This window comes from Tamandua tetradactyla, chromosome 8, assembly GCF_023851605.1.
Source record: "Tamandua tetradactyla isolate mTamTet1 chromosome 8, mTamTet1.pri, whole genome shotgun sequence".
Lineage (NCBI taxonomy): Eukaryota > Metazoa > Chordata > Mammalia > Pilosa > Myrmecophagidae > Tamandua > Tamandua tetradactyla.
The window spans coordinates 75,392,591-75,408,445 of NC_135334.1; the positions used below are offsets into that span (position 1 = coordinate 75,392,591).

General features: G+C 36.4%; 1 long non-coding RNA gene across 1 annotated transcript in view; it reads left to right on the forward strand.

The window, feature by feature from the left end:
* The window catches only part of LOC143644582 (uncharacterized), a 67,655-nt gene that overhangs the window by 40,728 nt on the left and 11,072 nt on the right, over positions 1-15,855 (forward strand). The window lies entirely within an intron of this gene.

Below are 15,855 nucleotides of genomic sequence, written 5' to 3' on the forward strand. Positions count from 1 at the left end.
GTACTTCTGTCTCAAGAAGCTATTTACCTCTAATTTTGTGTTCAGCCATATTTCCAAATGTCTTTGTGAATTTTTCTTAAGTGATTCATTTGCCTGGAATAACTTCTCCTCACCTGGCCCTTTTAATTAATCTCCATCCCTCATCTTTCAATGTCCAGCTAGATGTACTTACTATTTGAGGTCATTATGAACCACCTCATCTCAAGAGGAGGCACTGTTTCCTCTAAGAAAGAACATATTATTGGTATTTCTTTTTGTTACAGTTACTTCTCCTCTTCTTAGCAAAGCAGTAAGAAAATTAGAATTTTCTATAATCCCATCACCTGGAGAAATGTGCCATTACCATTTTGCTGTATAGCATATTCCAGATTTTCTATAAAACATTAGTCTTAATTATAATTGTAACAATAGCTATACCTACATATGCACACATGGGCATTTATATCTTATTAATATATTCTGTAACCTAATATTCTCACATAGCTCTACATTGTGGCCATATTTCCATGACAAGACATTTACAAATCTGTTATAATTTAAGTGGCTATATTGTATATTTGTAATTATTTATTAAGCATGCTTAAAAAATTTCCGTTTACACTGTGCTACAATTTTTTATTTACAGAGTCATTTCTCATTATTGGGTTTTCTTCAAGGCAGGCATGGCCTTCTGTCATGCTTGTTTCTCTCTTACCTGGCCCCAGACCAGGACAGGTAGGCATCAGATCAATTGTTAAGACAAATGGAAACTATTAGTAAGCATAATGAAAATAACTTGGTGATAAAAATTATTAAAATTTTGGTTTACTTTCAGGCTTTATGAAATACATATACATTTTTTTCACATTGTTGCCATGCTAACAATAAACACATTCTTTTTTTTTTAACATGGGCAGGCACCGGGAATCGAACCCGGGTCCTCTGGCATGGCAGGCAAACACTCTTACCTGCTGAGCCACCGTGGCCCACCCAACAAACACATTCTTGTTAAAGATTTTAGTTATTGCATAATATCCACATAGTGCAAATAGCATGATTTACTTAATCATCCTATTATTTTATTCTAGAGTGTTTTTAAAATAATCTTTTTACCGTAGAACAGTTTTAAATTTACAGAATAATCAGGAAAATAATATACAGGATTCCCATTTGTCACCCATCCAATTTCCCCTATTACTAATATCTTATATTTTTAGGGTATGTTTGTTTTAATTAATGAACCAATATTGAGAAATTATTACTAATCAAAGTCTATACCTTATTCAGATTTCCTTTGCTTTTACCTAATGTCATTTGGTTGTCACATCTTCTTAGTCTGTTCTTGGTGGTGGCAGTTTTTCAGACTTTCCTTATTTTTAATGACCTTGACAGCTTTGAGAACTGGTCAAGTCCTTTGCAGAAAGAGTGTCCCTCGGTTGGGATATTTCTACTGAGTTTTCTCATGATTTGACTGGTCTTGAGGAAGACCACAGAGGTAAAGTACCATTCTCATCACATCATATCAACGATGCTTACTATCCACATGACATCACTATAAGGCTCCCCTTGACTACCTGATTGATGTAGTATCATACCTGTATTTTTTTAATGTTTATGTTTTCCCAGTCATTAGCAGTATAAATGCTATGCTAGGGACACTTTTGTGCATAGATATGTCTACTTTTTTGTATAGTAAGATTTGCATGATTCTAATCTTAAATAGAATTACCTTAAGCAGATCAGAAGTATGAAGATTTTAGACTCCCCATGAACAAAGGAAAATTACATTTAGAGAAGTTATTATTAATTTTCACTCTTGTCAGCAGTGCAGAAAAGGGTCAAACTTACTGCACTCTTACCAGCATTTAGTAAGTAGTTCCATTTATAAAAATTTTGCCATGTGATAGGGTAAAATCACTTTCTTATTGTCTTTTAATTTGAATTTATTTCATTAATAGGGACATAGAATAATTTTTACTATGATTATTGGATACTCTATACCTTTGTGGATTAACAGTAACCACTTATTAGACCTATATAAAACTTACTACACACCTTATATTGTTTAATCTTCACATCAGACACAATATTGTTTCTATTCCCATTTTATTGATATGTAATTTGAGGCTCAGAAAGGATACATAACCTCCTCATGGTACTAATATTTACTGCAGTTATTTTTCAGGTTAACTTTTCATTACTGGGATTTTCGTTGGTTTGCTTGGTCAGCTTTTGTTTTACCTAGAGGAATATGTAAATATTTTCAAATCTATCAGTGTTTTCCTTTCTGAGTTTTATTGTTTTAGTCTCAGAAGATTTTCTTCAATTAAGATTTGATCATTGTTCACTTAGATTACCTTATAATTTTTTATGGTATAATTTTTAAAACTTAATCATGAAAAAATATGAATAAGCAATATTAAGAAAACAAATTTCAGTGACCCATGATCGTAAAACTGAGGCATAATTGTTCAATTTTAGTGCATTTTTCTGTCTTTTAAGTGTATTTATATGATTATATTTTTCTATACCTGTAATATAACTAACTCTTTTCTGTAACATATAATACAATGTTTGTCATGCAGTAAAGAGTGATGTAAATTTTCTAATATGTGGTATGAATTAAGGAACAGGTTTTAATAAAGAAACTTACTAATCAATGGTTAGTAAGAAAAGGCTAAGAATCCTCAATTCTCTTATCATTTGAACATGATGGAATAGGCACTTTGGATGTGCAGTGGATAAGTGTTCCAGCATGAGAATAAACCTGTTTGTGAAGGGTCAAGTTAGATGCCAGGCAGCCTGAGTTTAGGTGCCAGGTATTCATAGGAGTTTTCTGAGATGGACACAATAATCACCCCCTCTTTCACCTTGCCAAAGACCATGTGCTTACAATCCAACCACTCAGTCTTAGCAGTGTTGATAAACTGGGAACCCGGCGGTGCGACTGTGGCTCAGTGGCAGAATTCTTGCCTGCCATGTCTGAGACCTGGGTTCGATTCCTGGTGCCTGCCCATGCAAAAAAAAAAAAAAAAAGATATTTAAAAACTGGGAGCCATCTGTGTAGGGTTCAGCAGCACTGGCCATGAACAGGATGCTAGGACCCTTACGCTTCAGGATGAAGTTCTCATCAACAAATGTTTCCCTGTAGATGGACTTGTCACCAGCGCCATTTTGGCTTCTATAGTCACCACCCTGGCACATAAACTCAGGAAAAATTCTGTGAAAGCAGGATCTCTTATAATCAAATCCTTGCTCCTCAGTGCTTTGAGCATGAAAATTTTCTGCTCTTTTTGGAACTTTGCAAATACCTCCAAGGAGCCCAAGGGCTCCAGTCAAGTGATGTGTAAGAATATAGTAGGGTTGACCATGACTGTGGGTAGTGATGTCTGCAAGGCAAAGGATAATTTTTTTAAAAAAGTAAAACCATGACTTTTATACAGATATAAAATACACATGTGACAAAGGCTTTATTTGACTTATTAAAATTATCAAGGGGGAGCAGTAAGATGTTACAACTGGTTCAAAAGAATTGACAAAATTCCTCACACATGTAGGGGGTCAGGAATGCTGAAATAAATTTGCTTATTAAATGCAAATGTGGGAAAAATAGTCAATACATACAGGACAACAATTAATTGAATCTCCACTAGGCATGATTTGTATTCCTATGGACAAGAATCATTTTCATCATTATCAGTAGCTACAACATAAAGAGCTGTAAATCAGCTCAAAGGCTACGTAAAGCATGGACAGAGCAGAGGTTGATCACAATTGAATGTGTAAAATTGTAAGTGTCCATGGTAGCAGTCAAACTGGAAGGAAAAATATGTATAGTAAAATTTTTCTATCTGTGTATACCAAGTTCATGTCTGGGTAGAGAGAACTGTCTCCAGGAGCTTGGACTATTATTGCAACTCATAGTTATGATGAGTGGGCACACTAGAATCACCAGATCAAAAAGAAAACACTCATTGTCAAATTCTCCTGTACCCTCATCCCCTCACTTTGTTATTACAGTTTATTCTGCTGAGGATTATCGTTGAGTTCTAGTCTTCTTTCTGTAATCATTATCAAGCCCCCATTAATTGTTAGACAATGATAATACTTTACTACATTGTAGCTGTGGTATGTGTTTATTGATATCCATATTCTCTTTTCGCCTGGAACATTGCTAGATTATATTTCTTGACTCCTCCACAGCTATAGACCTGTGACAAGTTCTCATCAATGGAATATGAACTGAAATGAGGTGTATTTCCTTTGGACTGAGGCAGATAAGAGCAGGAGTACCTTTTACATGCTGTCCCTTTCATTCTTCCTGTTGTGTGCAAAGGATCCAGTGCCAAACTCAAGGGTTCTGGAGAATTTTATAGTCACTGGGTACTAAGAACCCGAGTTGCCCAATAACTGTATGGAGCAGAACCACTTCACTACCAACATAAACAAATTTGAACTATGCTGTAACTTGACTGAGAAACAAACCTTTTCACCAAGTTCAACTGTAATTTGGTTGAAAAACATACAGCGGCTAGTGTTATTTCCCTGACAAATAAAATTGCTAATGGAATTTTCTGCCTCCACCTTTACAGCTTTTTATTCCAGTCTCTATCTGGCCAATATAGCAGTATCATTCCATGCTTGAAATTCTTCTATGGCTTCCAATTTATTGTTTGGATTCTAGAAATGGTTTAATTTAATGTGGCATATATGAATCTTAACAATCTGCCTCTCCCCTTGTTTTAGTTTGCAAGAGCTGCTGGAATGCAATATACCAGGAGTGGAATGACTTTAAAAAAGGGGAATTTATTAAAATTGCAAGTTTATGGTTCTAAGGCCACAAAAGTGTCCAAACTAAGGCATCCAGGGAAAGACACCTTGATTCAAGAAAGGCCAGTGGGTCCAGAACACCTCTGTCAGCTGGAAAGTCTGCTAACTTTCTCTTCTCATTTCATAAGGCTTCCAAGGGGGTGTTACCCTTCTATATCTCCACAGGTCCCTGGCTGTGTGGGCTCTGTGGGTTCTTGTGGCTCTGAGCTTTTTCCAAAATGGTTCCCTCTTAAAAGGCTCCTGTAAGCAACCCCACCTCGAATGGTTAGAGACACATCTCCATGGAAACCATCTAATCAAAAGTTACCACTCACAATTGGGTGGGTCACATTTCTATGGAAACAATAAAAAAGATCCCACCCAGCAATATTGAATGAGGATTAGAGGACATTCTGGGGTATACAAGAGATTCAAACCGGCATACCCCTTCCCGCCTTTCCAGCTTCATTTTCCTTTGTTTCCCAACATGAATTCTGCCCTTTGCTCAGACTGAACCAATCTCACCAAAGGCATTGTAATCTTTCTGGTCCTGTTGGTAACATTCTAAAAATCATCACAGATTTCAGAGTATGCTATCCACATACTTCAACACAAGGAGAAGAAAGTTCGTTATAATGGAATAATCATGGATGCAATATGGCCACTGTTCTAGGCATAGTGCTTTCAGGAAAAATAAAGTTTTCAGGGAAAAATTAAGTTACTATTATATATTTTTTGCTAACTTTAGTTTCCTTGTCTGGAATAATTTCTTCTCGTTCCCTCGTTTCATGCTAAGACATCTCCTCAAATTTTGCCGCATTGCCCAGCATTTCTTGATCTCTTCTACTTTATTTGCTTATACAGAGATCTTGGTGATTATGGCATTTGATCAGTGTATTGCAATATACTGCATCTTTCTTTTTTTTTTTTTTTTTTTTTTTTTTTTTTTTTTTTAAAGGAAAGACAGAGAGAAGGAAGGAAGGATAGAAGGAAGGAAGGAAGGAAGAAAGGGAAACATTTTTAAACATTTTCTTGTTTTATTGTATTCTGTTTCTCCGTTTTTGTTACATGGGCTGGGGCCGGGAATCGAACCGAGGTCCTCCGGCATAGCAGGCAAGCACTTTGCCCGCTGAGCCACCGCGGCCCGCCCTACTGCATCTTTCTTAATGGAAAAATTAGTATGGTCTCTTTCTAAGGCTAATGATACACATGTCTATTATATAATTTGAAGTGGCTTAAATTCCATGCCAATTACTTCTTCCCAGTGATTATTTTCATCAACTAATAGGTTATTGACTTGTATGCTTTAAAACTGATAAATTATGAAGATTTTAAATGTACTTAAAATCTTTTGATTATTAAGAGTCAACACAATTTTTTTTCTAGGTCAGAAATCATATTTTTATGATACTCATTCTTTGAAAATTGTGATATCTGCTTTCTGCCCAGTAAATTGTTTGGTGGTTGATATCTCAAATCTGCATGGGAAGAGTGTATTTTCTGTTTTTGTTGGGCGCAAGACTTTTTTAAATTAGAGAAGTTGTAGGTTTACAGAAAAGTCATGCATGAAATACTGAGTTTCCATATAACACCCTACTATTAACTGCTTACATTAATGTGGTACATTTGTTACAATGGATGAAAGAATATTTTTCATTATAAAGCTATCAACTACAGTCCATTACAGTTCGCTGTTTGGATTGTACAGTTCTGAGTTTTGATTTTTGTTTTAAATTTTTATTCTAGTAACATATACAACCTAAAGTTTCCACTTTTTACTACATTCATATATATAATTCAGTGCTGTTAATTATGTCCAGATTGTTGTGTTACCAATACCACCACCCATTACCAAAATTTTTCTATCACCCCCAAAAGAAACTGTATATTGTAAGCATTAACTCCCCATTCTCTATCCTCATACTGGCCCCTGGTAATCTATATTCTAGTTTCTGACTCTATGAATTTGCTTACTCTAATTATTCCATATCAGTGAGATTTCTACAATATTTGTCCTTTGGTGTATGACATTTCACTCAACATGATGTCTTCAAGGTTCATCTACGTTGTTGCATGTATCAGGATTTCATTCCATCTTATGGCTGAATAATATTCCATTATATGCACATAGCACATACTTATTCATTAGTTGATGGACATTTGGGTTGCTTCCATCTTTTGAAAATTGTAAATGATGCTGCTCAGAATATCAGTGTGCAAATATCTGTTGCATCCCCGCTTTTAATTCTTGTGGATATATACCTATGTACTGATTTATTAAGGCTGCTGAAATGCAATATACCAAAAACGAAATAGCTTTTAAAAAGGGAATTTAATAGTTACATGTTACAAATATAAGGCTGTGAAAATGTCCAAATTAAGGCACTAACAAGAGATTACCTTCACTCAAGAAAGGCTGATGTTGTCTGGAACACCTCTATCAACTGGGAAGCCATGTGCCTGTTATCTGCTGGTCCTTGTTCTTGCTTCTGTTGCTTCCAGCCTCTGATAACAGTGGTTTCCTCTCTAAGCATCTGTGGACCTTCAGTTAGCACCTGTGAAATACAACTCTGGGTTCTGGTTTGCTTATCATCTCATGGGAAGGCACATGGTGACATCTGATGGGTTCTGTCCTTGACTAGGCATATGCTGTCTTGGTTGGTACTCCAAATATGTGTGACTCTCTCAGCTCTGAAGCAACTGTTCTCCAAGCATCTGCATTTGAGGTTTCTCCAAAATATTTCCCTTTTTAAAGGATTCTAGTAAACTAATCAAGACCCACCTTGAATGAGTGGAGTCATAGCTCCATCATTCAACAGGCCACACCCACATTGTGGGTGCTACATCTTAGTGGAGATAACCTAATCAAAAGTTTTCACCCAACAATATTGAATGAGGGTTAAAAGAAATGGCTGCCCCCACAAGATTGGATCAGGATTAAAACACAATATTTTATTTTGCTAAACCTTCCAGAATGAAATATACTAAAAATGGAATGGCTTTAAAAAAATGAGAATTTATTAAGTTGCAAGTTTACAGTTCTAAGACTGTGAAAATGTCCCAACTAAGTCATCCAGGGAAAGATACCTTGATTCAAGAAAGGCTGATGGGTCCAATACACCTCTGTCAGGTGGAAAAGCACGTGGCAACATCTGCTAGCTTTCTCTTCTGGCTTCTGGTTTCATAAGGATTCACGAGGTGCGTTCTCCTTCTTCGACTCCAAAGATCATTACCTGTGTTGGCTCTTTCAGCTCTGTTGACTGTTTCCAAAATGGTTCCCTCTTAAAGGGCTCAGTAAGCAACCCCACCTTGAATGGGTGGAGACATAGCTCCATGGAAACCATCTAATGAAAAGTTACCACCCATAATTGAATGGGTCACATCTCCATCAAAGAAATAAAAAATATCCCACTCCACAATACTGAATGAGGATTAAAGGACATGATTTTTCTGAAATACATGACAGTTTCCAACTGGTACATATGGCTTTTCTCGGGTACATAATAGTTTCAAACTAGCACAACTTAGAAGTGAGCTTGCTGGGCCATATAGTAATTTTATACTTAACTATCTGAGGAACTACCAAGTTGACTTCCACAGTGGCTGCACAGTTTTATATTCCCACCAACAATGATATCCTCACCAACATGAATAATTTTCCTTTTTGTGGTAGCCATTCTGAGTGGGTGTGAAATGGTATCTCAACTTTGGGTTTCCTTTGCACTTGCCTAGTGCCTAATGGTGTTGAACAAATTTTCATGTGCTTTTTGTCATTTGTGTATCATCTTTGGAGGAAATATCTAATCAAGCCTCTTATCCAATTTTAAATTGGGTTGTGTTTTTGTTGATTTGAAGGATTTCTTTATGTATTCTGGATATTAAGCCCTTACTGTGGTTTCCATGTATTTTCTCCCACTGTGTAGGTTGTCATTTTATTTTCATGATAAATGGCTTTGAGGAGCAAAAGTTTTTAATTTTGATGAGGGGCCATTTATCTGTTTTTCATTTGTAGCATGTGCTTTGGGTCTGAAGTCTAAGAAATCATTGCCTGGTACAAGGTCCTGAAGATGCCCCCCTACGTTATTATATTTAGGCTGGCTCTTATATTTAGGTCTTTGATACATTTTGAGTTGTTTTTTGTATGTGGCGTGAGATGGGGAGGTCCACATTTATTCTTTTGCATATGCAGACCCAGTTTTTGCTGAAACACCATTTGCTGAAGAGACTGTTTATCTCAACTGAGCGGTCTTTATTCCCTTGTCAAAAATCAGTTAGTGAAGGGAGGGAGGCATCTGAGCCCAGCGTGGTACTACCAGGGATGGGGGGCGGGGACCAGGGAATGCCCCGCGGTGCGGGCGCTGGGGCTGGTGTTTGGCTGCACCAAAGAAGTGGCTTTGGGCTCGCCACAACAGTGCGAGCGCTGGGATCGGCCTGAAGGCACTTTACCTTTCTGCCTTCCCAATTTTATTGTTTTGAATAGTCAAAACCAATGAACGCAGTCTGGACCCAAGCTCTGGCGGCTACCAGGACCGAGGGGACTGGACCGGCACCTGGAGCCTGTGTCTGAGGCAGCGGGGGTGGCTGGGGGAGTCGCTGGTGGTGGAGGTGGTGCCTGGTGGAGCCAGTAAGTGGCCCACGGCTAGGGCGCCGCCGAGCCCTCATTCCGCCGTCACTCCTGGCCCAGCCTTGGGCTGGTTGTAGCTGGTGCTCGGGCCGCTGGCGGCCGGAGCGGTGGCTGGATGCTAGTTGGTACCGGATGGATGCTAGTTGGTACCGAGGTACCTCTGTGGACAGCGAGAGTGGGTTCTGCTGTGGCAGCTGCCTCTTCTCCCGCTGTGGTGGGGGATGACAGTCTGGCGCTCATGACATTCCTGCATGTCACTGAGTCCACAATGGTTTACAGAAGACAGATTTAGTCTAGAGCCTCTTAATACGTAAACAAATAGATATTGACAAAGACGGTGGAATTGAAGTAGGTGAAAGTGATGAATTTATCAGAGAAGATATGACGTATAAAGAAGTTACTAATAAACAGCCATCTGCACAGAGAAGATAGGCATATAACTGTCGCAAATTTATAGAGACAATGGAAAATATCAGAAGTTCATATTTGGACCCTTGAGGACACCCTTCAGTGGTTGATAACGATTTGTTGAACCACCCAATATGAGACAAATTTTAGAGATAATGTCAAGAACTGCACTTCGCAGGAGAGCAGTGCATCAACCTTTATTTATGATCTGTTCAACAGAAAATCAGTGACCACAGTCACATACAAAAACTTCAGCTCAAGGCTCTGGATACGTTTTTTCTTTTTTGCATGGGCAGGCACTGGGAATCGAACCCAGGTCTCCTCTGGCATGGCAGGTGAGCATTCTTGTCTGCTGAGCCACCATGGCCCACCCTGGATATATTTTTGTTTGAACGTCTAACACATTAGAATTCTCTCTCACTCAGAGTATGATGCAAAGGAATTATATTTGTTTGTTATTTCAGAAAGGAAAAAGTGTGAAAGTTAGTAGACCAGTAAGACTGAAGAATCCCTTAAAAATGGTACAATCTAAACATTTTGATGGAATGAAGTAATAGATCCTGACTTGATTTCATTAATCACCAAAGTGAGGAAGGCAAAGACCCACCTGAAAAATAGACTATGCTAGCAGAAGCAAAAGATGGAGACAGTTATTTGACTGTTCTTCTAGGTTGTTTTGAGGAATATTTTTAAAAGTGTTATTCCATATGTGTAAGGAAGATAAACCTTGTATTCCTTTACTATGATGGGATTAATTTTTCCCCCAGAAGGGAGATTTAGTATTTAATTTAATTTCAAATTTCAGGAAGTGAAATTTTGAAGAATAAACATTTTAGAAAACAATATGTTATATTTTCCAGATGCCTTAAAAGGAATAGAAAAGTGACTTTCCAAATTACATAATAGGAACCAGTGTTTACTTCTACTTGAATTCTTGGAATTAGGAGCCTTTCATGCTTCCATGATAACACGTTGGGATGGACCTGTTAGAAAGGGTTATTGTAGTGGTTGGATGTATTACATGGCTTTATTGGTGGTTCTTTTTTGGCTCAGGCCTGAACAGCAACTGTTTCAAGAGTTGGAACCTTTGTAAGAGTTGGTGGAAATGAACTGTTGGTGGAAATTACAAACCCTAGGAAATAGAACACTACCAAAATGCTGAGCTTTCCACCGAGATGATCCCCTTTCTAGCCTTTTCCTTGTCCTAAATTCTAAACTGAATCCATTTAAGGATTGCCTTCTGTGAGATTGTATCTAATTTTTTCATGCGAATGACTGCTGAAAATAGGAATTAAAGAATTTGCCTCTGTATACATCTTGGTCAGGAATATTTATATTTTATTCATCCTGGAACAAACTACTTTATAAATCACAAAAGAATGGTATTATCAAGTGATTTGAAAAGAAATCAAACTAGTTTCAAAGAATGTTGAGAGCGAATGTTCTCATAAACTAGTTAAGGAGTTAAAAAAATCAGTTAACCAAAAATGAGAGCAGTGATTTCTGAACTATCAATTCAATTCCATTAGTTTATGTGTCTGTCCTTGTGCCAGTACCATGCTGTTTTTGATTACGGTGGCTTGTTTTAAGATTGGAAAGTGTGAATCCTCCAACTTCATTCTTTTTTTCTCAAGTGTTGTTGATTTTGGGGGTTCCTTACCCTTACATATAAATTTGATGATTGTTTTTTCCATTTTTGCAAAGAAGATTGTTGGACTTTTGATCGGAATTCCTTTGACTATGTAAATCACTTTGGTAGAACTGACATCATAACAATATTTAATTTTCCAATCTGCAAACATGGAGAGAGCCTCTATTTATTTAAGTCATTGATTTCTTTTAGCTTTTTTGGGGGGGGCAATTTTCTATATAGAGGTCCCTTTCATGCTTGATTAGATATGTGCTTAGATGTTTGATTCTTTTAGTTACTATTGAAGGAAATTGTTTTCCTCATTTCTTATTATAATTGTTCATTACTAGTGTATGGAACACTAGTGAATTTTGGGTGTTGATCTAGTACCCCACCACTTTGCTGAATTTATTTATTTTATCTAGGAGCTATTCATGAAAGATATTGGTCTGTAGTTTTCTTTTCCTGTGGTATCTTTATCTGGCTTAAGTATGAGGGTGATTTTTGGCCTCATTGAATGAGTTAGAGAGTGCTCCCTTGTCTTCATTTTTCTTTGAAGATTGTCAGCAGGATTGGTGTTAATTCTTTTTGGACTACTTGGTAAAATTTTCCTGTGAAGCCATCTGGTCCTGGACTTTTCTTTGTTGGGAGGGTTTTTGATTATTGATTTAATCTCTATCGGTTATTGATTTGAGATCTCCTATTCCTTCTTGAGTCAGTATGAGTTTGTTTCTAAGAATTTGTTCATTTCATCTAGGTTATGCAGTTTATCGGTGTACGGTTATTCATAGTATCCTCTAATAGGCCTTTTTATTTCTGTAGGGTCAGTATTAATGTCTCCTTTTTTATTTCTGATTTTAGTCGTGTCCCCTTTTTTCCTTTGTCAACCTAGGAAAGCTTTGGTAGTTTTACTGATCTTTTGATGAATCAACATTTTGGTTTTATAGAATCTTTCTATTGTTTTTTAAATTTTCTGTTTCATTTAGCTCTACTGTAATCATTGTTATTTCCTTTCCTCTGCCTGCTTTGAGTTTAGTTTGCCATTCTTTTTCTAGTTCTATCAGTTTTGAGGTTAGATCTCTAATTTGAAATCTTTATTTTTTTTTTTTCAAGTAAGCATTTAAGTTTATAAATTTCACTTTGCTGTATCCCGTAAGTTTTGGTATTTGTGTTTTTACTTTCATTTGCCTCAAGATGTTTTCTAATTCCCTTGTGCTTTACTCTTTAACCCATTGGTTGTTTAGTAGAATGTTATTCAATTTCCACATATTTGTGAATTTTCCAATTCCCCCTTTGTTATTGACTTCTAGCTTCATTCCATTATAGTTGGAGAATATACATTGTATGATTTCAATATTTTTTAATTCATGGAGACTTCTTTCATGGCCTAACATGGTCTATTCTGGAGAATAATCCATGCGCACTACAGAAGAATGTGTAACTGTTATTGGATGAAGTGTTCTATATATGTCTGTTTTAGTTTACTAATGCTACTGGAACTAGGACCTTGTTCTAGTTTGTTAGCTGCCATAATGTAATATACCAGAAATGGGGTGGCTTTTGTAAAGCGAATGTATTAAGTTACAACTTTACAGTTCTAAGGCCATAAAAATGTCCAAGCTAAGGCATCTAGAGAAAGATACCTTGACTCAAGGAAGGCCTGTTTCTTGAGGAGAGGATTCCTGTGCTGGCTGGGAAGGCACATGGTGACATCTGCTAGCTTTATCTCCTGGCTTCTCATTTCAAAAGGTTTCCCTGTGGGCATTTTCCTTTTGCGCCTCCAAGGTATCTTGTCTGTGTCAGCTCTGAAACCTTTTCCAAAATGGTTCCCTCTTAAAGATCTCCAGTAAGTAACCCACTTTGAATGGAAACCACACAATCAAAAGGCCCCACCCACAATTGGGGGGTCACATCTCCATGGAAACAACTTAATCAAAGAGATCTCACCCATCAGTATTGTGTCAGGATTAAAGAACATGGGTTTTCTGGAGTTACAGAGCAGTTTCAAACTGGAACAATATCTGTTAGGTCTACTTGCATTAGAATATTGTTAAACAGTTTCCTTTTTGATCTTCTGTGTGGATGTTCTATCCATTATTGAAAGTGTTGTGTTAAGGTATTCTACTATTAATATAGAACCATCTATTTATCCCTTCAAATCTGTCAGTAGGTCTTCATATATTTGGGGGCTCGCCATTAGGTGCATATATATTTATAATTGTTACATCTTTTTGTTGAATTGACACATTTATCAGTATATAATGACCATCTTTGTCCCTCAGAACAGTTTTGACTTAAAGTATATTTTACCTGATGTTAGTGTAGCTATCCCAGCTCTCTTTGGTTACTACTTGCATGGAATTAGTTATTCTATCCTTTCACTTTCAACCTACTTATGTCTTTGAATTTAAGGCAAGTATCTTGTAAAGAGAATATAGTTGGGTTGTACTTTTTTATCTATTCTGCCAGTCTCTGCCTTTTGACTAGAGAGTTTATTCCAGTTATATTTAAAGTTACTACAAATATGCAGGCATTTCTTCAGCCATTTTGCTATTTAGTCTTTTTAAATCGTAGATTTTTTCCCTCAATTCTTCCATTACTGCTTACTTTCATATTCAGTTGATTTTTTATATTGCCCCATTTTGAGTCTCTTCTCATTTCTATTTCCCATGTGGCTAACCATGGTGCTAATTTTTTTATTAGCGAAGTTTTGGTTTACCGAAAAGTCCTGGATAAGACATAGAGTTCCTATTATTAACACCTTGCATTAGTGTGATACATTTGTTACAATTCATGAAAGAATAGTTTTGTAATTGCACTATTAACTATTGTCCATTGTTTACAATAGGGCATACTGTTTGTGTTGTGCAGTCCCATGTTTTTTAAAAAAATTTTTCTAGTAACTTATATACAACCCTAAAATTATCCCTTTGACCACATTAAAATATATAATTCAGTGTTGTTAATTATGTTAAAAACTTTGTACTACCATCTCCAACATCCATAAAACTTATGTAAAGTTGTCTAAAAAATATCTTAATTGAAATATCTTCAAGCACCATACAGTCCATTCAAAGTATACAATCACTGGCTCACGATATCATTACATGGTTGTGTATTCATCATCATGATCATTTTTAGAAATAGCTCATAAGAAAACAAGGGTCTAAATGTCCCTGGCCATTAGAGAAATGCAAATCAAAACCACAATGAGATATCATCTCACACCCACCAGAATGGCCATTATCAACAAAACAGAAAATGACAAGTGCTGGAGAGGATGCGGAGAAAGAGGCACACTTATTCACTGTTGGTGGGAATGTCAAAGGGTGCAACCACTGTGGAAGGCAGTTTGGCGGTTCCTCAAAAAGCTGAATATAGAATTGCCATACGACCCAGCAATACCATTGCTAGGTATCTACTCAAAGGACTTAAGGGCAAAGACACAAACGGACATTTGCACACCAATGTTTATAGCAGCGTTATTTACAATTGCAAAGAGATGGAAACAGCCAAAATCTCCATCAACAGAAGAGTGGCTAAACAAACTGTGGTATATACATACGATGGAATATTATGCAGCTTTAAGACAAGATAAACTTGTGAACCATGTAATAACATGGATGGACCTAGAGAATATTATGCTGAGTGAATCCAGCCAAAAACTAAAGGACAAATACTGTATGGTCCCACTGTTGTGAACGGACATTCGAGAATAAACTTGAAATATGTCATTGGTAACAGAGTTCAGCAGGAGTTAGAAACAGGGTAAGACAATGGGTAATTGAAGCTGAAGGGATACAGATTGTGCAACAGGACTAGATACAAAAACTCAAAAATGGACAGCACAATAATACCTAATTGTAAAGTAATCATGTTAAAATACTGAATGAAGCTGCATCTGAGCTATAGGGTTTTTTTTTGTTTTTGTTTGCTTGTTGGTTTGTTTGTTGTTGTTGTTTTTTACTATTACTACTACTTTTATTTCTTTTCTTTATATTGACATTTTATATCTTTTTCTGTTGTGTTGCTAGTTCCTCTAAACTGATGCAAATGTACTAAGAAACAATGATCATGCATCTATGTGATGATGTTAAGAATTACTGAGTGCATATGTAGAATGGTATGATTTCTAAATGTTGTGTTAATTTCTTTTTTTTCTTTACGTAAAAAAAAAAAAAAAAAAAAAAAAAAAAAAAAAAAAGAAAACAAGGGTCTAGACTGTGAGTTTTTAGAGCAGACACAATAAGTCTGGAGTGGTGATTATTATTTCTGGATTTCAAGAGGCTGCCATATATATATATATATATATATATATATATATATATATATATATATAATATATCCTGATATTTAGAGATAAAAGAACAAAGCTGATCAGGTTGGAGTTAAAGTAATTCAGAAT